The 25,238-nt window shown below is 32.1% G+C and overlaps 1 long non-coding RNA gene across 1 annotated transcript in view; it reads right to left on the bottom strand.

Annotated features, from left to right (window-relative positions):
- Nucleotides 1-2,709: 2,709 nt before the first annotated feature.
- The window catches only part of LOC134702476 (uncharacterized), a 70,240-nt gene continuing 47,711 nt past the window's right edge, over nt 2,710-25,238 (bottom strand). Inside the window, exon 2 of the long non-coding RNA XR_010104422.1 lies at nt 2,710-3,183. This is a non-coding gene — a long non-coding RNA (uncharacterized LOC134702476). The remainder of the gene's footprint in view (nt 3,184-25,238) is intronic.

The following is a 25,238-nucleotide window of genomic DNA, read 5'->3' as shown; positions in this document are numbered from 1 at the left end:
ATTTTGGTAGTTTTAGTCCCAACAGGGTAGGATTTAGGAACCAAAAACAGGTCCCAAATAAGCATTTTTCTTGTTTTTTTTAACAATACCTTTAGCATAAGTTAATAGAAATCTATAAAGGTTTATGACCACAAAAGGAAGGTTTGGGTTATTTTTGGGAGTTTTGGTCCCAAGGAATAAGGGGCCAAAATTAAACTTTGTTTGCTTTCATCAAAAAAATGAATTATTGTGCTTCTTTGATATGCCAAATCTAACCGTGTTAAGATTCTTAATTTTTGGTCCTGTTTTTAAATTGATCTTCATTAAGATCCAAAGGGTCCAAATTTAAAATCAGCTTGATTTTAACAAAAATTGAATATTTTGGGGTTCTTTGATATGGTGAGTCTTAACATGTACTTAGATTTTTGATTATGGGCCCAGTTTTCAAGTTGGTCCGATCAAAAATTGAATTCTTCGGGTTCTATGATATTCTGAATTTAACCATGTATTTAGATTTTGGATATTGGACCAAAATAGGTAAATGTCCAATTTAAAATTTTTAAGTTGAAGTTCTTTATAGACCACATTCAATCTGTGTCAGAAACCTATGTTGTGTCAACTATTTAACCACAATCCAAATTCAGAGCTGTATCTAGCTTGAATGTTGTGTCCATACTAGCCCCAACCGTTCAGGTTTCCACCTCTGCAGTCGTATAAAGCAGCACCCTGCGGAGTATCTGTTCCATTCATTTGTTTTTTCTTAATTTGTGTGAATTAACATTGTTACAGTAAATGCTAATTACTACACTTGCATACCACAACAAATACTGTATTGGTACATGTATCACTTATATTTGTATCCATATAACAAAACAAAAAATGAAAAGGAATAATTTTGCAATACCTTTTGAGTACTAAATAGCTTTTTAGGTATTTAGACATATTTTAAGACTTATTAAGTAGATGTTGATGATATCTGCTTGACATGCTTCAAATTCGATCAGATTACTTTTGGAGCAGTTATGAGTCTTTGAAGCATGCTCACAAAGGTTCTTTCGGTGAAATCATTTTTATTTTGGTCAAAATTTGTCTTTGCTTCGACCAGCTTTGGAGGAGATATACAGAATTGATATAAATCAGCACAGAGGTTTACTTCCGATCTTATTTAGCCCCAATAATCATGTCAGACTTAAGCCATTGTCATTACTTAAAACCAATAAATGTATTCTAATCTGAGGAAGAAATTCGACATTTTTTTTTTTTACTAATGATACTGACGATTCACCACAAAGTAATGTAAATAGAACTATACCAATAGTAAGCAAATACATATAAAAAAAGATGAGGTATGATTGCCAATGAGACAATTCTCCACAAGAGACCAAATCGACACAGAAATTAACAATTCCCAGCTACAAAATGTATCCAAAACCAAAGATGTAGAACATGTTCTATCATAATCATTTGGTAACTAATGTAATAACTGTCTCCCCATGTCTGTATTGAACATTAAAAAATATCAAATAAATAACACTCCTAATGCTCAGATCGGTTGTCACCATGCGACACAGCTATTAACACCATATAGGAAAAACATAGAACTTTATTGTCATAAGACACTGTCAAACATCCAAACACACTATCCACACTCATCCGTGTCCACACTTGTTTAATAGAAAATTGCAATATAAGTCTCACTTTTGACCTCGAATATAAAGGGATTAACCATATTGTAAGCGTAATGTACATGTTTCCCTTCTTTTTTTTACTTTTAGACTAGTTAAAATCTCCTTTTAATTTTGAAACAGACATGGACATGTGTGAATAGTTAAACAACATTTTGACTTGATTGTTAGTTAAAACCCTTTTTTTTTTTACTTTATACAAACTGCACGAAAATGTGTCTTCCTTTGTTGTTGATCAGGCTGATTTAATTGATGTTTGCTTAACGTCCAGTGGCAAATATTTCATTTTTTTTTGTTGTTGATCAGGTTGATTTAATTGATGGTTGCTTAACGTCCAGTGGCAACTATTTCATATTCTTTTTTACATATTGATGTGTGAGTGTATGACATTCATTTTTTTCTGTACAGTATATGCAATATAATGTCTAACTCTCCACAAGAAACCAAATGATACAGACATCAACATTTTAAGGTGACCAAAAGGCTCTAAGCAATGCGTAAAATTCATATTTTACTGTCAACTATACAAGGTCTATTTAAGAAAAAGGTTTAACACATCAAACAAGAAAACTCACTGTCTAATTATGAACAAAATAATAAGAAAAAAAATCCAAATATGATATATACAGCAGCACACCAGTGAATTACAGGCTCCTTACTTTGGGAAAGCACATACATAATAAAGGCTTCGTCCCCATTTACAGGTAATGCCTGCTTCATATTAAAGGCATGATAATAGATTTAACCATAATCACAAGCCGTATAATTTTATGTTCTTGTTTGGTTTTTTTTTCCCCACAGTAATCATATTAATAAAACCTATAAACCAATTAATGTGGTGTGGCGTTTGAATAAACCAAATAACATCTGTAAAAAAAACACCTACATACATCCCAGTATTCTGAAATGAAAAGGACCAGTCAGACTGAGAATCTGAACATGTACATGTATTTATGTATACAATATATCTAGAATATCACTACACATTATTCCATCCTTTTTCAATAACTAAACCAAAATGTGAGAGAACAAAAACAATTCCAGGTATAAATAATATTTTTATTATCAAACATTTATTCACAATGTTACTGTCAATGAAAACTGAGAGTTTTATGATCATTGCCCTGCAACTGATCTGGTACAGTTCAACTATACAAATTTCGGTATCTGTACAGCTAAGGATATATACATGTATCAGCGATGGTAACTTGTAATAAATTGCATACAGTGAAAGGGAAATGGCAAGATTCTTCATCTTTATTGTGTGTCTCATTCACTGCAAATATCTCAATTTCTTGTGCAATCAGTTGCTCTGTGCCTTTCACTGGTGCTAGAAAAAGAAACAGCATGACAATCAAATAAAAGCGTTCATATTTCTTCATTCTCTTTCCATCTTCAGTGTGGATTGCAACTGGAACAGATGTCTCCTCCATACTGGTACCAACAGCTGTTCATGGTCGAGGATTACTCTCTTTTTAACTCCATTTGTTAATTTCTACATCTTTTCCTCTTTGGCATTCTAAATTGAAAAAAAAGATAGAGTTGAATAGACTATTTGTCTTACTTGTAAACTTTACTTCCTACATGTATGTCACAACATTCTGCCGGTTTTTATTATGCTAAATCAGAGACATATATTGTATTATATGTATCTGGCTAAATCTATTTTAAATTTCATTTTGTCATGTATAGACCTTTCAAGCTTGCTATAGGTACACAATTTTGATCATGTTTGTCAATTGTTAAACGTGGTACCGTGAACATACAATGTAAGTTGCTGACATCAACGTTAACTTTATTTAGTCTCTGCTTCTACATATTTTGTAGGTCTCATGAGGGTTTAGAAGGGGTTTACAAAAGCATAACGGACTGAAAGTTGCAGGACATAAAGTCACAAATTTAGTAGAACAAAAAGTCACAAGACAAAAAAATCCCAAATAATCTTTTGATAATTGTTTGTATATATAAGAGAAATATCTTTAAAACATATATTTATATTAAAGTTACGAAATGTGTTATTATATTTGAAAAATGAAGATTTATTAAATTTTGATAATACAAAAGAAAGACTTATTGGCACCATGAAGCCATTTAAGTGCCAAACCAGTTTGACATTTTTTTTTTGGTAACAACTATTTGATCATCTTTGATATGTTGTGATAATTTTTGTATACAAAGTTGGTTTGTATACAATAGTTCAAGAATAGAAATAAGTGTTTTTTGTTCAAGTAAAATAATCAAAAAAAAATAATTTTGACATTTTGTCCTGTGGCTTTCTGGCACTGTCCTTCATTCATACAAAAGAGTATCGGAATAACTGCATATTTGAAATCAGAGAAGTAAGGACAAGAGGAAACATCTTATCAAAATATCAAGATTGGAGAATGATGGGGTGCTAAAATAAATAAAGAATAGAGAATGATGGGGAAAATTTACAAAGAAAAGAGAAATAAATTGGGAATGTCTACATGTCCATGGTAATACAAATATATGCCCCGCTGATCTTATTTTAACAAGAAAACATTTGGAATAAATACAGGCTCATTAAAATGCATATTTATTCTATAATTTCTAAGTTTTATGAAAAAAGGTAAGTCCCACATAGCCGGGTTTGGGTATCAATGTGAACAAAATAAATCACCTTTGATGGTATTTTATAAAAACACTATTTAATCAAAGTATACGAAAATAGTATCATTTTAACAAGATAACAATCGGGAAAAGAATAACACTATGGAATTGCATGTATAATCGTAAATTTCTAAGTTTTATGAAAAAAAGGTAGTTCTCGCATAGCTGGATTTGAGTATTAATGCGGTCTCTAAAAACACCGCAAAGGACCTCCTCTGTGCACAAAGGAGCACTAAGGACCCCAAAGAAGTTTGTTAAGAGCACAAAGGACCTGAAATTCCCTTCAAAGAATAAAATTAACATAATTCCTGAAGAAAAATGATAAAAAAAATAATTAATTTCAATAAAAATTGTGATTTTAATAATGTACGATTTGGTGTTGTCACCGGTATCGGTTTGGAACCTACATCATATCCGGGCTATGCGATAGCTCATGTATATGAAATTTTTAACTAGTTATAATATTATATAAACAGAGACTATATGTCTCTGATTTTAATGATAACGTCAATTAGTATGCTTAATATTTTTTTGTCGTAATAAAAATACTTTACCCAAACTACGAAAATTATGTAAGTATTAGCGGGCACAAAGGACCACAAAGTAGTTTGATAAGTGCACAGAGGAACTGAAATTATTTATGAACTGGGGGAAAGTGATTGCCAACGAAGAAATATTTATTTTTTCACAAAAAAAACCCCGTCTTCGGTAAAATTGGAATTAAAGTTGAAGATTTGAGAACCGTGTTCTGTAATCAGTACGGATGTGTTGAAAAATATTGAGAAAACACAAACATATGATATAAATACAGACTGGACATGAAACCGAAAATAAATAAATAAAGCAAACACTGTTTGTCAAGATTTATATCCATTTGAAAATTAAAAAAAATTGCGACAAGTTTAGGATCTCTTAACCAAGACCTTCATAAGACAGTTTCAAGATGAGGTCTGATATATGTCCGAGAAGTAAACGGACAGAAAGTCACAAATTTGATAGGATAAAAAGTCACAAATATTTTTTTAACAATTGTTAAATATATTTTGAAATATTTTTATATTTTTCAACATACATGACATTTATTCATTTTTAAGTTTCGGAGCTCATTACCGTTGATAAATGAAAATGCATTAACTTTCAATCATGCAGAGGATATATATTTATTGGCAAAATGAAGCCATTTAAACCTCGTTGATATTTTGTTTTCGTAACAATTATTTATTAATTATTGATATTTATTGAATAAAGGAGTAGGAATCATTTTGGCCTCAAATTTCAGTTTCATCTGACGAAGGATTTGGACCACTTTCTCAACACTTAAGTGTCTTTTTCACTTGATTCAATTAGTTTATGTGAAAGATTTTAACTGATTAAGTCATTAAAAACGATCCGATTGAAGCTCAAATATGAAAAATCTCTCAAATATGCAAAAAAACGTCACTTTTGAGATGGTTTTTGGCAAAAATGAAAGTGGCCGCATCCGTGTTCATCCACAACCTTTATATGTTATGTATTATCATAAAATACAATTTACATTGCAATATTATGGATGAACACGAATGCTACCACTATCATTTTACACGTAAACCGTCTAAAATTTAACTTAAATGATAGAATTTTGAAGATTTCAGTAAGTTAGCACGACTTACTGGTGCTACAACCCGATACATGTGCATTGTATTGCCAAAAACGGCCCATATTTATTTAGCAGAAGCATTCAACTGTCCAATAAAAAACTAAAAGTTTACATTTTAACAATTTTGTAAAACTGTTATATTTTGGGCCAAAAGGGGCCTTACCGGACCTACTCCTTTTCATTACAAAGTTGCTTCACAAATTAAACCTCAAGAAAAAAACTGAATTATGATTTTTTCTCCTGTGACTTTTTTCTGTGACTTTCTGTCCATTACTGTTGTGTGCAAAATAAAATTTGATACAACAGAGTGTGTATTGAAATTTCTTGAAAAATACGAATTGAAAAAATCAACCCAATTTCCTACCTAGAGAGTAAATCACATACTGTTCCCTTTGTGGCTTAGAAACGTTTTCTTTAAAGCACAAAATATGTAGTTTGAGACTCACCAAGTAAGAACATTTCGGTACATACTTTATTTTTGTGTAGAATAAAATTTTATATAACAAAGTGTGTATTGAAATTAATTTCATAAAATACGAATTGACAAATCCAAATTAATTACCTACCTTTAGAATAATGGTCATACCGTTTTATTTGTGCCTTTAAACAAGTTTTCGTCATAGCAATAAATACTACCATACATAAAAAAAACTGATGATGAAATATGAGACCAGCTGGGAAAAAAAACAACAAAGTATCGGTATCCTTACATGATTTTCGTAGTTTTGGTAAAGTCTCTTGTCTTAAATTTTTTTTATAACAACAAAGTAATTGAGGTTTTTATCAGTTATACTATATTATGACTACTAGTATTTAAAAAGTTACATACATAAGCTTTCACATAGCCCGAATATAAAGTCGGTTCAGTTAATCATACACGAGGGTATCTTGATGTGAACTGACAGAATGCAGGTATTGAATAAGCTGTGACTGAAACTACAATTGGCAATGATTAGGTGAATTGCAAAACTGGCATCTGGAAAATCCAGAATGTTTTTTTTTTTTAATTCTTAGACATAAAATACATATTACTTTCATAAAGTTATGACAATATATCCATTATTAAAAGTTACCCACATGCTATGCGAATATAACCCTAAATAAGTGTTTTTTTTATAAGTATAAAACATCATCAGGTCAGGAATAACCACCAATTGATGTATAATCCACCAATTGATATATAATGGTATAGACCAATTGGTGTATAATTCTTTGTTTTTGAAAACAAATTATTCCATCAAAATGGAGCATTGTTTTCTTAAAACCATAGTATGGTATGAATACTTGTCAAACATTCCTAGTTTAGTATAGTGACATAACATATTGCATTTCATCAATAATTGTATTTGAAGTTTCTTCTTTTGTTATCTTGTCAATTCTTGATTGGCAAATTTACCTGTAATCACCTGTCAACGGACATCATTACTGTCTGCAGTCATGTGATCATGAGTACAACTCCATAGGTGAACCAGAGACATATATATGTATATATATCTCTCTGGGTGAATGGAGCTCTTTGTTAATACTTGACTTTCATTATCAAAAGTCAATCATGGTCAATAGTACAAATGGTTCAACAAAAGAATTGTTGTACACATGCATTCTCAAGAGATGCAGCAGACTTTGACAAAACTGAAACTTTCAGAGGACTCAATAAGGGTCATGAAATAGGTTGCAAGTTGCAAAATCATGCTCCTATCTCATACTAGCATTTAATTACAAAAAACTTTTATTATACATCAATATTGGTCTATACCATTATACCTCAATTGGTGGATTATACGTCATTTGAGGTATAATCCACCAATTGGTGGTTATTCCTGACCTGATTATATATATATATTATTATGAGATACGACAATCAAAGATGAGGGGTCAGTAGAAGCCTTTGGCTTATGTAACGACCCGAAGGTAAAGGTACAAAGGTATGACACAGTGGAAGTCAGTGACAGGTTTGTTTTGTATACGTACCATCTATAAATTTTGTGCTGTGAACATGACCATGTACATCATTGCATGCTTTTCGTTTAAAAAAGTTCTGGAACAGAAAAAATGTTACCAGTTATCATTTAAAGGGTAAACTAATCTCCACACAGCTATAAGTTTGTGGTTACTTTTTGTTTTGAAATGTCATTATATTTCGTGCTATTTTTACCGGAAGTTTATTGTCCGTTTTTAAAATTAAATACATACCGGTTAGGGACCCATGCAACTTCCGAGTTAGAACCGTAGTCATCTCAAATGTTCCCCGAAGAGATGCATAACCATACATACATGTACACGAGTGCAATCCTTGCTTAGAAGTTGAGAACTTGTCTCGTTGGTTGAAAAATAATTATACAAACTTTAGAACTTGTCTCGTTGGTTGAAAAATAATTATACCAGTTTTGTAATATGATATTTATTGTATTATATGTCTCTGACCATACGGATTCACTTTAGTGAAAATTATTTCCAAGATGATTTTCCCTTGTAAAAGCAAAATACATGAATAATTCTTACATCTTATCTTTTTCTATCTCAAAGCAAGGATTTGTATACAAATACAAGTCCTTGCTCAAAGTTCATGACTACACTTGTATAAGGGTGTACTTATAGCAATTACAATTTTAGAATTCATAAGTTCAGAGGTAAAAGAACTAGAAACTGAATGTGAAGTAGTCTGGGCAGAAATCAATATCGCTGGCTCAAAAAACATCTTTATATCATCATATTACAGACCACCATCTGGTGACAGGATTGTCACTAAAGCAACTCCATCAATCTCTAAATCGTATCAATAGTCAATCCGCAAATGCAACTATCATTGTGTGTGTGTGTGTGGGGGGGGGGGGGGGGATTTTAACTTGGGACATCATGATTGATTGGTCAACATCAAGCACAATACCAGACAAACCTGACATACAACTTCACCAAAATATCTTAGATATATATAATGAATGGCACAAACCTTTTTTTTAAGGCTACATCAGAATACTAGATCTAATAATGATTAATAACCCAACATACATCAACAAAGTAACCACACTACCACCAATAGGTTTAAGCGACCATAAACCCCACAATAGGTATACAAGTATAACAAAGCCAACTGGGACGAAATTAAACTTGGCATAGGTACCATCTGCAAATCAACCAATGACAACTATGATTCTCTTTAACACCAATGAGCTATGGGAACTATTCAAAACCAAACTCATCAGCTCTGTCGAAAAACATATTCCATCAAAGATCCTACGAAACAAACATCGATTACCGTGGATATCTGATAAATTAAGATGTCAAATTAACAAGAAAAACAAACTTTTCAAAAAGCGAAAAAAACAGCGAATACACTGAGAAATATAAAAAGATGAAAGCTCAAGTACAAAAAGATTTTCTTTTATGCCTCTGCTGGTGGACTATAAGTCCCCGAGGGTATCACCAGCCCAGTAGCCAGTACTTCGGTACTGGCATGAAAATACGGATTTGTTTTGTGTTATTAAAATATGATGCTATAGGGTTATTGCATGAATATTGGGGAATATTGTCCCGAATAGAATTTTATATTGCACGAACTTGCGAGTGCAATATATGTTCTACGAGGGACAATATTCCCCAATATTCATGCAATAACCCTTTTATTGTATAGCAATATAATATTTGAAAGTAAAAATTGGTTTAAACTAAGATTTAAACGTTGATGACGTCATGAATTTTGAAGATTTATTGCACTAGTGCAATATTATAGGGTTATTGCATGAATATTGGGGAATTTATATTTATATTGCACGAGCTTGCGAGCGCAATATATGTTCTACGAGGGACAATATTCCCCAATATTCATGCAATAACCCTTTTATTGTATAGCAATATAATATTTGGAAGCAAAAATTGGTCTAAACTAAGATTTAAACATTGATGACGTCATGGATTTTGAAGATTTATTGCACTAGTGCAATATTAGAATTTATTGCACGCTAACTTTTGGTTACGATCTGTGGGGAATATTATATTGCTATACAATAATATAATTTATTCCATATTGATAAAATATTAGTAGGTTTTTCTATATGAATGGGATTTTGAATAAATAAGCATATTCACCTGCGGAAAAGGATATTCACCGCACAAAACGTCGCGTGCTTTTACGTGTATAATTTTGGTAAAAAAAACGTTTGATGTACAATTGGTTTTGGTAAATATTTTACATTTCATTAATTTCTCTCGGAATATAGAATAAAACATTTACTGTCTTTTGTTTCGGTAAATATGTGGTTTTATTGACTTTTGAAAAACTGATATTCACTTCGGCCGTTAGCCTCAGTGAATATCAGTTTTTTCAAAAGTCAATAAAACCACACATTTACCTCACCAAAAGACAGTAATTGTAAAGTATTGCACGCTAACTTTTGGTTACGTTCTGTGGGAAATATTATACGCTACTGGTGTTACTTTGGTGAAATCACGGACACGACATATTCATCTTATTAATTTTTAAACATTTACAATGATATTATAAAGTGTTGTATATCATTTTAAAGCTCTAAAACTCTTCTTCCAGATTATTGCAATTTTCTATATGTAATAGACCATCTTCATTAATTAAAACTCAATAAAACCTTTATTTTGCAATATGATTTCCTTGTCCCGCGTTACACTTTTAGTTTTGTGAAATTAGGAATACCGGAAAAAAACATATAACCTTTTTTACCAAACGATATAAAAGTTTGTCTAGAACAAGCAATTTATAAGTGGGCGATGACGTTATTTCGATTTTTCTCTCTCGAAAAGACGGATATATAAGAAAAAGGGATCAAGATGATACAAATTATTTGTCCCATGCACGGAAGGTTGCCGTAAATTTTTTTTAATTGTCCCAAAAAGGGAATTCCAGAGCAATCCCCATGTCGAAAGTAAATAATTCTTATACTAGTATTTTGTACAAAGATCACACTTTCGCCTCATGCAATAATCAGGAAATTTTAAAACAAATTCTTTTTATTCGAGTTGATTAACAATGTCCGACATTTTGTCCCCTTCAAACCAAATTAAACGTAGGGTTACGTTTTCTGTGTTTTCATGATGTTTATTTAATACAGTGCCATTCGCTACATAATTTTTTTTATAATAGATAAAAGTACAAAAATTTATCTCTATTTTGATATTAAATTCCCATATATTAAATCTAATATACAAGATATCAGATAAAACTAAAATGTCCGATACAATGTCCCCACATACGAGTTTGACGTTATTTAATAATATATGTTTCTAACGTTCCTTTTTATTGACCTGATTGCGATTTTCACAGACGATTTGGAATACGGCTATTTTATTTTGTTGCATAATAAGAAAACTTTAGAATTAATGTTTTATTTTAAAGCTCTACCGATTCACAAAGAAGGGGTGGGGAGAGAGATTTCCTCGCGGAACTGAAGTGTTTTCCGGACTATAATAGTCGGATCCGCTATAATACAAATTAATAGAAAAAACAGCTATAATAATTGTTCCTGCTAATTTCCTTGCATATATTTGTGCAGAACTGCCATGCTAGATATGCCGTAGTCCTTTAGCCTTGACATTCTGGAGTGCAAAAATGAATGCATTTGCAGTGCATAGTTTATCCATAAAAAAAGAACTCGATTGCCCTTATAATTAAAATGTATATAATTAAATGGTTTCAATTCAAGTTACTTTTTTTATTTCTTATTTGTTAATAAAACTAAAGCTTAACATCTTTTATCTTAGAAAAAAATCCTTTCTTAGGGAAAAAAATCAATCCTTTAAAATTTATTGTAAAAAGCCATCTGAACAACATGCATTCCAACGTTTTTATTTTGTCTTGAATAACGTTGAATGTGTAACGTTAGGTGACACCAGTATAGCCGGGTGAAATGGCTATTCGACTAAATGTAAATCAAGAAGGAAGATTCGCTCCTAAAACTTTTATTTTAGCAGTTCGGCAAGACCGAACAACAAACTCCAAACTAAATGTAAAGTAACATACAAATAATAACAATATATATAAGCACAAGCAATTAAAGGATTAAGCAGATTAACATATGACAAATTAGAAATAACAATATATTAAAAGAGTAATTAGTGTCCGACACGTATTTGTAAATTGTAGTCCAAACTATAGCCAGACTATTTGCTGGGTATTAAAATGAAGATTCAAGTCGGCATAAAGTTTAACAATTTAATAAACGATCCAACAAGAATATAAACGATGTCACAATATTGAGTCCGGTGTTTACGGTTTAAGAACCTATCCAAAACTGAATATAAATTATTTCTAAGAAGTATATAAAACAGAATGACAAAGAAATACATGTAATAAGGGATTAAGCAATTATTGTCCATTGTTCAGATAATCTGCTAAAACTGTCTTTGACACGTAGATTCGAAGTCCATTATCGGATTAGCAGAAACATACAGTTTAAACTAAAAGATAATTGTGTAGGAATATTTGAGCTAATAATGACAATTAAAAGATATAGTAATTAAAGTCAGAAAGATGATAGTCCAAATAATTAGCATGCTTCTCGTCCGGTCATACCAGTATCGTGCGACGTTTCTATACAATAATACAAAATATTAGAATTTTTTATAAATTCAGGAATGTGTCTCCCTCATGCAAAGCTCTGATTCCTTTCACGGATTTGGCTATACTTTTTGGACCTTTTGGATTATAGCTCTTCATCTTTTATATAAGCTTTGGATTTCAAATATTTTGGCCACGAGCATCACTGAAGAGACATGTATTGTCGAAATGCGCATCTGGTGCAAGAAATTTGGTACCGTTAATTTTATTGTAAATGAGACATGACCGAAATTGTCTGTAGGGCCTTACAGAATTAAGATTCATTTTAGGTGGGGGCTAGGAGTAACTTGATTCTCTTTGTGATTTAGAACCTTTCAGAGAGATCCATACACTAACGCACAAGTATAACTGTCCTCGAAACGACGATGACGATTTTCAAAAAAATGTTGCATATAGTGAGAAAAGAAATATAAAATTGAGAATCACTGCATGAAAATTGAAGTGGGGAATATGTCAAATGGACCCGACCAATTAACATTGAGAATTGAAGTTGGGAATATGTCAAAGAGACCCGACCAAATAACATTGAGAATTGAAGTGGGGAATATGTCAAAGAGACCCGACCAAATAACATTGACAGTTGAAGTGGGAATATGTCAAAGAGACCTGACCAAACTTAGTAACATTGAGAATTGAAGTGGGGAATAGTTCAAAGAGACCAAACCTAATAACATTGAGAATTGAAGTGGGGAATAGTTCAAATAGACCAAACCAAATAACATTGAGAATTGAAGTGGGGAATAGTTCGAAGAGACACGACCAAATAACATTGAGAACTGAAGTGGGGAATATATCAAAGAGACCCAAAATAATAATGAGAATTGAAGTGGGGAATATATCAAAGAGACCCAAAATAACATTGAGAACAACAGCCATATGCCACCAATAGTTCTTCAACAGCAACGAGCCAGTTAAAAATATTCTTTGACCTTACACTTGGAACAATGTACGGGGATCCATGTCTTCTTTTTCGAGTGACAGAAAGGAGAAATGCATACTTGGTTTTCTTTTGAAATTGGGCTAGATTACATAGAAATACTCAAAGAAGGGGTGGGGAGAGAGATTTCCTCGCGGAACTGAAGTGTTTTCCGGACTATAATAGTCGGATCCGCTATAATACAAATTAATAGAAAAAACAGCTATAATAATTGTTCCTGCTAATTTCCTTGCATATATTTGTGCAGAACTGCCATGCTAGATATGCCGTAGTCCTTTAGCCTTGACATTCTGGAGTGCAAAAATGAATGCATTTGCAGTGCATAGTTTATCCATAAAAAAAGAACTCGATTGCCCTTATAATTAAAATGTATATAATTAAATGGTTTCAATTCAAGTTACTTTTTTTATTTCTTATTTGTTAATAAAACTAAAGCTTAACATCTTTTATCTTAGAAAAAAATCCTTTCTTAGGGAAAAAAATCAATCCTTTAAAATTTATTGTAAAAAGCCATCTGAACAACATGCATTCCAACGTTTTTATTTTGTCTTGAATAACGTTGAATGTGTAACGTTAGGTGACACCAGTATAGCCGGGTGAAATGGCTATTCGACTAAATGTAAATCAAGAAGGAAGATTCGCTCCTAAAACTTTTATTTTAGCAGTTCGGCAAGACCGAACAACAAACTCCAAACTAAATGTAAAGTAACATACAAATAATAACAATATATATAAGCACAAGCAATTAAAGGATTAAGCAGATTAACAGATGACAAATTAGAAATAACAATATATTAAAAGAGTAATTAGTGTCCGACACGTATTTGTAAATTGTAGTCCAAACTATAGCCAGACTATTTGCTGGGTATTAAAATGAAGATTCAAGTCGGCATAAAGTTTAACAATTTAATAAACGATCCAACAAGAATATAAACGATGTCACAATATTGAGTCCGGTGTTTACGGTTTAAGAACCTATCCAAAACTGAATATAAATTATTTCTAAGAAGTATATAAAACAGAATGACAAAGAAATACATGTAATAAGGGATTAAGCAATTATTGTCCATTGTTCAGATAATCTGCTAAAACTGTCTTTGACACGTAGATTCGAAGTCCATTATCGGATTAGCAGAAACATACAGTTTAAACTAAAAGATAATTGTGTAGGAATATTTGAGCTAATAATGACAATTAAAAGATATAGTAATTAAAGTCAGAAAGATGATAGTCCAAATAATTAGCATGCTTCTCGTCCGGTCATACCAGTATCGTGCGACGTTTCTATACAATAATACAAAATATTAGAATTTTTTATAAATTCAGGAATGTGTCTCCCTCATGCAAAGCTCTGATTCCTTTCACGGATTTGGCTATACTTTTTGGACCTTTTGGATTATAGCTCTTCATCTTTTATATAAGCTTTGGATTTCAAATATTTTGGCCACGAGCATCACTGAAGAGACATGTATTGTCGAAATGCGCATCTGGTGCAAGAAATTTGGTACCGTTAATTTTATTGTAAATGAGACATGACCGAAATTGTCTGTAGGGCCTTACAGAATTAAGATTCATTTTAGGTGGGGGCTAGGAGTAACTTGATTCTCTTTGTGATTTAGAACCTTTCAGAGAGATCCATACACTAACGCACAAGTATAACTGTCCTCGAAACGACGATGACGATTTTCAAAAAAATGTTGCATATAGTGAGAAAAGAAATATAAAATTGAGAATCACTGCATGAAAATTGAAGTGGGGAATATGTCAAATGGACCCGACCAATTAACATTGAGAATTGAAGTTGGGAATATGTCAAAGAGACCCGACCAAATAACATTGAGAATTGAGGTGGGGAATATGTCAAAGAGACCCGACCAAATAACATTGACAGTTGAAGTGGGAATATGTCAAAGCCTGAGACCTGACCAAACTTAGTAACATTGAGAATTGAAGTGGGGAATAGTTCAAAGAGACCAAACCTAATAACATTGAGAATTGAAGTGGGGAATAGTTCAAATAGACCAAACCAAATAACATTGAGAATTGAAGTGGGGAATAGTTCGAAGAGACACGACCAAATAACATTGAGAACTGAAGTGGGGAATATATCAAAGAGACCCAAAATAATAATGAGAATTGAAGTGGGGAATATATCAAAGAGACCCAAAATAACATTGAGAACAACAGCCATATGCCACCAATAGTTCTTCAACAGCAACGAGCCAGTTAAAAATATTCTTTGACCTTACACTTGGAACAATGTACGGGGATCCATGTCTTCTTTTTCGAGTGACAGAAAGGAGAAATGCATACTTGGTTTTCTTTTGAAATTGGGCTAGATTACATAGAAATACTCTAACAAAAAATCATTACAGCATTTTTATCGATTCCTGATACACGTTTTATAATCGGAACGCTTGCTTTCCGATTCAGTTGGCAGTAACGCTTGCTTTCCGATACACATCACACTTGATTCAGATTTATATTGACGAAGAAGCAGGAGAAACGACTTGGAATTCACAATACTTTAATCTGATGGTAGCTGTATTCCCTTTTGTATCTCACGGAACACTAGAAATATTTTTCTTGTTAAAGATGCAGAGGCGGATCCAGCCATTTTAAAAATGGGGGCTCCCAACCCAGGAAAAAAAGGGGAGTTCCAATAATATATCCCCATTCAAATGCATTGATCGGCCGACAAAGGGGAGTTCAAACCCCCTGAAAATTTTTAATACATTTAAAAAGAACTCGGGTTTCCAATCCTCTATTTATTCTCCTTACATTAATAGTCAATCTTTCACAAGCAAAAGATAGATGATATTTTTAACCAGCACCTGTGCATAAATTTTACGGCACAATTTGGAACTATATATAATAATTTATCTAATGCTGTATGTATTTTTTTACATCAGAGGACTGTCAGGGCCTCGGGTGTATTGCCATCGCCTAATTTTCCGCCCAATTTGATTATCTGTATACATAATTAGTTTTGGTTTGATAACCGACATATAAAAATTATAGACCCGCGGACCGTTATATAGTGCAGAATAAAATTCCTTATCGCTTCTTTTAAATTCATGTTTTCAATGGATACTCAGATTTTTCAGGTAATGACTCAGTTAGTCATCAAATGCATGTTAAAAGAGACAAGTGTATCAGTGTACCCTTATAACTTTTATTTAATTTGTCATTTGAAAAGGCAGAGTTTCCTAGTCAATGGAAAACAGCTATTGTTATGCCGTTATTCAAAACCGGAGACAAATCACTGATTTCCAATTATAGACCAATCTCATTATTATCAGCAGTGGGTAAAGTTTTTGAAATAATTGTGTTTAAATATGTATTTAATCACTTATATATATAGCAAACAAGTTATTATACAAATTTCAATCAAGTTTTATTCCAGGTCTTTCTACCGTTCACCAGCTAATAGAAATTTACTATAGGATATGCATGTCACTTGATGATCGCTGTATAACATCTCTTATATCATGTGATATCTCGAAAGCTTTTGATAGGGTACGGCATGGTGGTCTCTTAGTAAAACTAAAAACGTATGGTATTGATAGAAATCTGTATCGATATAAATGGTTTGAAAGTTATATTTCAAATAGAAAACAAAGCGTTTTTGTTTCAAATAACATTGAGAATTGAAATGGGGAATGTGTCAAAAAAGACAACAACCCGACCATAGAAAAAACACAACAGCAAAAGGTCACCAACAGGTCTTCAATGAAGGGAGAAATTCCCGCACCGGAGGCGTCCTTCAGCTGGCCCCTTAACAAATATATACTAGTTCAAATATATACTAGTTCAGTGATAATGAACGCCATACTAATTTCCAAATTGTACACAAGAAACTAAATTTAAAATGATACAAGACTATAACAAAGACCAGAGGCTCCTGACTTGGGACAGGCGCAACAATGCAGCGGGATTAAACATGTTTGTGAGATCTCAAGCCTCCCCTCATGATACCGTGGCTCCAGCCAATGTAGAAAAGTAAACGCATAACAATACGCACATTTAAATTCAGTTCAAGAGAAGCCCGAGTCTGATGTCAGAAGATGTAACCAAAGAAAATAAACAAAATGACAATAATACATAAATAACAACAGACTACTAGCAGTTAACTGACATGCCAGTTCCAGACTTCAATTAAACTGACTGAAAGATTATGATTTCAACATATGCACATCAGGCACAATCCTTCCCGTTAAGGGGTTTAGTATCATACCATCATAACATATGAGCCTTTTGATAATACTAATGCAGAAGTTCCGCAAGGCTCTGTATTAGGTCCTTTACTATTTCTTATTTATGTAAATAACATAGCTGATAATTTGACAAGTCTAACTCGATTGTTTGCTGATGATACATCTCTTTCTTATTCCAGCAATAACCCTGACACTATAGGATGTCTTAAATAGCGATTTAGAACTAATTTCGGTATGGTCTAAAGATTGGCTTATTAATTTAAACCCTAATAGATCATAATAAGACACAGGCAATGATATTCTCCTACCATACTTCCCCAGATGATATTGAAATAGAATTTCAAAACCAATCAGTAGAATTTGTCCCCTGTCATAAACAATTAGGGATTACTTTTGATTCCAATGGTAAATTTAATATATATATATATAGAAAACATTTTAAAGTGTGCAAGCACAAGATTAAATGTTCTTTAAAAAAAGAAATATATGTATTGAATAGAAATTATCTTGCTCGTATATATATTTAACTTTTATAAGACCCGTTATGGAGTATGCATGTGAGTTATGGGATGGTTGTACTCAACAAGAAGCCGACAATTTAGAACATGTTCAGTTAGAAGCAGATAGGTTAGTAACTGGGTTGCCCGTGTTTGCTAGTCGGGAAGCTATATATTTTATACTGGCTGCATGGCAATTGCTTGTGTACAGAAGAAAGTCCAGAAAGCTCAATATGTTCTATTCTTTACATAATGGGACTGCCCCTGATTATCTCTGTGATTTAATGCCCCCCGCAATCAGAACTTAAAGTAATGTATTTCATCGATTCCAGAAAGCCCCTATGCATTTCTATACAATTTACTTGGGCTTGATACGGGTGCCGGATGTGTGACGTCACAAAAGTCACGTGATGACTGCTATAGTTGGATATGCGAGCGTCACTGATGCTTTTTTTGTATCTACTGAACTCGTGTCTGGCGTACATCATTTTAATTCTGGTATCTTTTAATATCTACATACCTTTTTATATAAATTGGTTATTTTGAAAGTGTGTACAGGTATTCTTAAACTTTTGATTTAAGAAATTCTTCGGCAAAACTAAGTTTCCCAGTAGAATGTTTGAATTGATTTAAGTAAAATCAGGAAATCCTTAAAATTTGAGATGTTTTATGAGACCAAAATAAGTCTCTTCATAAGAGGTCCCAATCAATTGCATGCCACAGGTTTCACCGCATACAACATCTTCCATGAGTTAAGACAGCTTCAAATACGAGTTAAGAATATAAAGGCATTCATGTAGGAAACAAAATATAAAGATATGATAGATAAAATAAATGCATCCAGAATTCAACATTACAAAGCAAACTGAGTAGGTTTGTGCAATTTGCATAAGTCATCCGGTTAGTAGTAATTATGATTTGCCAAAGGGTTATCATCGGAAAAATTATGTACATTCCCAAGTAATAAATAAATTAGTCGAGCTTTAAAATAACTATTCAAATAAAATCTGTAAATTATAATTTCAACTGGCTTCTTATATTCACAGTCAATTATTTTAATTCAAAAGCAAACACAAATTCAGCAACAATCTTTTGGTGACCCGGCAGTCAGCTGTCTCGGGTTCATGTATTGCTTTTCTTTTTTTAAAGAAAGCAACTTGTTTTAGAGTGCGCTTTTCACAACGAAGCAAGAGAAATACTGTTTTCAAAATTAGATAGATACATATGCTATATCCATTGTGCTTCTATTGGCTAATGACGGTGACCTTTCTTTTCAGCAAAACAAAGACATGTTTGAGTCCGTACAATCTCATATCAGAATAACGCAAAGATTTAAAGATATCAATTAGCATTCTTAGTTTCTACTTTACAACCTTTCACTCCAGTCCAGTTGTTTCATTATTATTCCTTATTATATTGTTTTTTTTTTCTTTTTATTTCTTATTTTCGTTTGTAGTATGTATTACAATAAAACATGCATTCCTACTATGTTTTTTCGTCATTATCTAATGTACTTTGTGTTTATATCTATATTGGGAGAGGACGTCTCTAATGTTGTTATAACTTAATTGTGTCCAATCCCTTTCGCTAACGGTAGGAGCCGGTAAAGTAGTAATTTGTATACGTATGCTTTCTAAACTGACATGAGTTGTTCGTCATCTGGTGTTGGGAAAATTTCTACTGCCAAAAATTTAAATAGTACGTAAAAATACACCCAAACACTATATTCTGGTAAAGGTTAAATAATTACTTCGACTAGACATGTAAATGAATTCACAATTCAAATTCAAATTCAAATATTTTATTGGACAAAGCACATATGATACAATGCGTATTCCAAGATACAAACACATTACACATGACAATTTATGCAAATACAACATAAAGAAACCATTTCAAGTTCTTATTATATATATAATATCACAGTATTACACAGTATTATACTTATGGTAGACCAACTGACATTAAATTATTATTACGAAGTTCGAAAGCTTGACTTAAATAAATACATATTTGTCTGGTGTCAACCAGATTTACTGGGTTAAGTAAATGAATCGTTGATTTAATACCATTATCATTATTAAGGTTTTTGAAAATATCAAACTTCTCTCGAAGGTCTTTATATAGAGGACAATATAAAAGAAAATGAACTTAATCTTCTACTTTATCTTTACAAAGTTTGCAGTATCTTTCACTTGCTAAAATTTTTGGTTTGCTATACCTCCCAGTTTCAATTGCAAGTGAATGTGCACATATTCTAATTTTTGTAAGCAATGATCTATCACATTTCTTAATATCAAATCTTAAGTAAGCTTTTAAGTCAAATGATGAGCATATTTTACTCTAAAATCTTAGTTTACCTGTGTTATTAGATTTAATATGCTCAAGTTGACCTAAATTCTTGCATATATAAAAGTTTTTAGTGAGTCCTCAAACACATTATGTGATATTTGAAGTGAATCAAAGTTGATTAACTTTTTTAGTTTATCTTATGATTGTACCCAGCAAGAGCTCTTCTGTGTATACAATTTTTTATCTTCAATGAATGCAGATTTTAATAAAAAATTTGGGTTGTTTCCAACTTCAATGTCAGTTAATATAGCTAGCATCTATAATACTAAAATTACAAGGTCCAATTTGTCAGACGTCATCACGTAAAAACGACGAATCAAAGAATTCAACTTTATATATAACTAATATAGTACAAAAGTGTAGATTAAACATTACACCACTCCAGGCCCTTTTGTTTTCCACGTAATTAATATTGCCAATAATAAAGAAGTTCCGGGTCGAGTCCGATACCGATACCAATAGCATATTCACCTGTTACCTATTACCTTATCTGTACGTTCCGAATCTGACAGGCGCACCACCAAACGGTGTGTTTAGGATTAATATGCTATATACACGGGTCATAAATTATCACAGGGTTGACACTACTAAATTGTCAAATTGTTACCTATTGTAGTATTTTAATCAGCAAGACTTTATAAGATAACACTACGAATACTAAAAATAAGGCGTATAGGTACAGTTTTTAATTTGTTAGCGGGCATGACGTCATGAAAACAGCGAATCAAAGAATTCAACTTTATTTATAACTAATATAGGACAATGCTGTTGATTAAAAAAATACTCCATCCCAGGACCTTTTGTTTTCCAAATAATTAATATTACAAATAATTGATAAGTTCCAGTTAGACGGGTTCAAACAGAAAGATTTGAAAGCAGAGAAAACTCACTGTGATAATTATCTTAAAATCGGCGGCATGACTTTATCAAATGACAATACTAATACAAAAATAAGTCTTGCGCATAGTTATATACTTTAATTCAGTCACGGACCCGCGATATCACGGGTGTGTTCTAGTAGTATTTAAACATTAGTTTATATGATATAAAACACACTGGATAAATCTCAAGTTCTGTACGTAAAGCTAAATTGGAAGCCTTACCATGAACACCAAGAACATTTTTCATAATTATATTCTGAAACTTTTCAAATGGCAGTTTATCAGCAGTGTCAAGATTTATATTAAAATCTGAGATCCACATTTCAGATCCATAAGTCATAATTGGTGAAATTAATGAGTAGAAAAGTCTTTCCCATTTTTCCACTGCAATACAATTAGAATACAGGCGAAGTATGCCTTACGCGCTTTATCAGCAAGATTTTCAGCTGCTATATTAAGTTTACCTCTATTGTTGAAGACTATACCTAAGTATTTATATTCCGTAGCAGATTCTAATGGTTGGGGACCAAAATAAAAATAATGTTTATCTAATAAAGATCTATTTTTACTATTTGATAAAATCATAGTTTAGGTTTTCTTGGTGTTCACTTTAGGCCCCAATCAATACAAAAGGATTGTAAGGCATTCACACAGTGTTGCAAGCCATTAGGTGTTTCTGAAATTAAGATTAAATCATCTGCATAAAGAAGATGACTAAAGTTATATTATGATTTGAATTAACTGGGTCAGACAAAACGGGGTTGAAATAGGAATCAATGTCATCTACAAAAATATTAAAAAGGGAGGGGCTAAGACTGTCCCCCCTGTTTCACCCCTAAATTAGCATGGAATGATTCACTAATGAATCCATCTGTTTTATAACAATACAATGTATTACTATACATATGTTTTAACAAGTCATTAAATTTCCCACCTATTCCCTTTTTGAGCAATTTATGTAGTAATGTCTTTCTTACAACACTGTCGAATGCCTTTTGAAAGTCCACAAAACAAATGTAAAGATTTTTCTTACACTTATTTAAATATTTATTAATTAAAGTTTTCATTATGAATATATTGGTCACTTGTTCTATATCCTTCACGAAAACTCAACAAGTCTTTAGACTCTATGAACACAGTTAATCTGTTTTGCAGTAATGAAGTAAATAATTTACCTAAACAGCTAGAGACACATATACCTCTATAGTTATTGCAATCATTTGGATCACCTGATTTAAAAATTGAAGAAATATATGACAGATTCCATGATTTTGGAAATTTTCCACATTGTAGTATTTCATTAAAAAGTTTTACTATAACTAGTACCATGGATGAGGCACTACATTTAATAAACTCATTCAATATCAAATCAGGACCACTAGACTTACCAGATTTAAGTCTTGTGATACCTTTTTTTAACTTCATTACAAGTAAATGGGTAATCCAGAGAGCAATGATTGTCTTTTGATGTTTCAAGATCATCAGGAAAATTAAGTTCTGAATCAGAGTTTAATAAGGATTCAGTGTAATGTTCTACCCATTCCTGCTTTGATAATGGACTCGGTGCCTGTTGGTGGTTATTTTTTAGATTGTTAATAGATTTCCAAAAGGACTTGGAGTCTTTGTGTTCTAGGCTATTCAATTTACTAATACATGTCCTATAAAACTCGGCTTTTAAGCTCTTTTTGTTTTGTTTATTATAATGTTTTACACAATTAGAATATGTTTGGCGAAGGTTAGCATTATTTTTATCCTTTTGGAGTCTTTTACCAAGAGACCTTACTTCTTTCCTCGCCAGCAGACAATCATTGGACATCCATGCTTATTTTGGTTTAGCTCTTCTTCTCTTATTAGATGGACTAAAGTTTCTGATGCTGCATTTACATAAATTTTATTAACTGATGAGACAAGAAAATCGATATCATCACAGTTTTCATCATCAATATTGTTCATTAGATCTATTATATCATTTACAGACTCTTTATGCAATAAAGCATCATGATAATTGTCTGACATGGAATGTTCCCTTTGAAATTCACCAACATCAGAAAGAGACTCAAGAGTTGTGTCTCTTTGAGTACATGATCTAAAGCATACAGATAATAAACAGTGGTATGACAATTCCACTGGAGATCTAAAAATAAAATGCTGTACACAATAGAATAAATTAGGTGTTGTTAACATATAACCAACTGTGCTTTGGCCAATAGAATTATAAAAAGTAAAAAATCCTAAGGAATCGACTAGAAATCTCCCATTAAGAAGTCTCAACTGCAAAGCTTTGCAAAGGGACACAAGAACAGTGCCAACATGTTTTTTTCCGACGTAGTCGGTATAGTTTCGGTGTGTGCCCTTTGAACTTAAGGACGCTTAACTATAGCAACAGAATACGCATGCTCGAAAATCCTTTCTGTGATTGGACAAAATGCAGTAATGGTGGGTGATTGGGTTGTGTTTGAAAAAACGTCTCGAAAATTATATCGTTATTGAAAGCAAGTGAAAAACTATAAATATTTGAACTAGATCTTACAAAGATTTATATTTTGATTAAAATATTTTTTCTCCAATAGCTCTTTGCATCCATGACAGCTGTTTATTCGGGACAATTATATAATTTTTAATGTAAACTTTGTTGTACGAACGTACATGACTTTTAGAATGCACCTACGCATGTGAGATTTCCGCGGGGTTTTGGTGAATATACTTAAATTTAAATAAGTCGGATATCTTTTTTTAAAGATAGTTCTTGTTTCTATATCCATTTGACGTTTTACTACGGGAATATCAGGGGAGTAATTAATAGGTACAGGACAATCAATCAAATTTTCATTTCCATCATCATTTTGGATGTAGTCCTACAAACGTTACGCACGATACTGGTGTCACCAAACGTAACGTCGAATTACGACGTTTTCTACATGGAAAATGAAACGTTGAAAAACGACGGCATTGAAAGACTGAATTTGATGTTTTTTAATTCGATTGTATGTTTGTTTTGTTTATTTCCCTTTCAGTTTACGTTAATTGTTTCTTTAGGTTGTCTTTTTTCAATGTTTGTTTGTTTACTTTTTAAGAAATATACAAAACATAAGAGCAATTCAAAGACAAAATAACTCGTTCAATTTTATTCCGAATAGTCTGTTATAAACTGCTTTGCTCTGCCAGTCCAATTATTTCTTCGTGAATGGCCAAGGAATTTTTTTTTGCTTAATTGAGTTGTGTTTTTCCCTTTGTCCTCTCTTTTTTTTTACAACAGCTATGGAATATTTGTATTCTTTTATTCTCTCATTTTGTTTCATTTCGTAGTATAATTTATTTCTCTCACTTTTTTGTTGTTTTTTCCTTTCTCTATACATTTTCATTTGTCAATTTTACCTTTTGATTTCATGATGGAAACTACAGTTGCAAAAATATCTTTAATTTAAAACACATCGCAAATTAAATACGTCGAATTGACGCATAAGAAAGGTGACGTTAAAAAAAGATAAATGTTAAGGGTTAGCGCTATAGAACCAGGTTTAATCCACTATTTTCTACATTTGAAAATGTCTGTACCAAGTCAGGAATATGACAGTTCTTGTCCATTCGTTTTTTATGCGTTTTGTTATTTGCCATGTGATTATGGACTTTCCTAATTGATTTTCCTCTGAGTTCAGTATTTTTGTGATTTTACTTTTTACGTTGAAATACGAAAAAAGACGTAGGGGACATTTTGTAAGTCTCAGAAAGTTAGAAATATTATTAATTAACTAAACGGCTATACCAATACAATGGGTACCATTTTAAAGCTTAATCCATGAGCAATCTGATAATCATAAAGTACAAAGTGTGAAAGCT

This window comes from Mytilus trossulus, unplaced genomic scaffold (assembly GCF_036588685.1).
Source record: "Mytilus trossulus isolate FHL-02 unplaced genomic scaffold, PNRI_Mtr1.1.1.hap1 h1tg000486l__unscaffolded, whole genome shotgun sequence".
Lineage (NCBI taxonomy): Eukaryota > Metazoa > Mollusca > Bivalvia > Mytilida > Mytilidae > Mytilus > Mytilus trossulus.
This window is presented reverse-complemented; position numbering and strand designations above follow the sequence as displayed.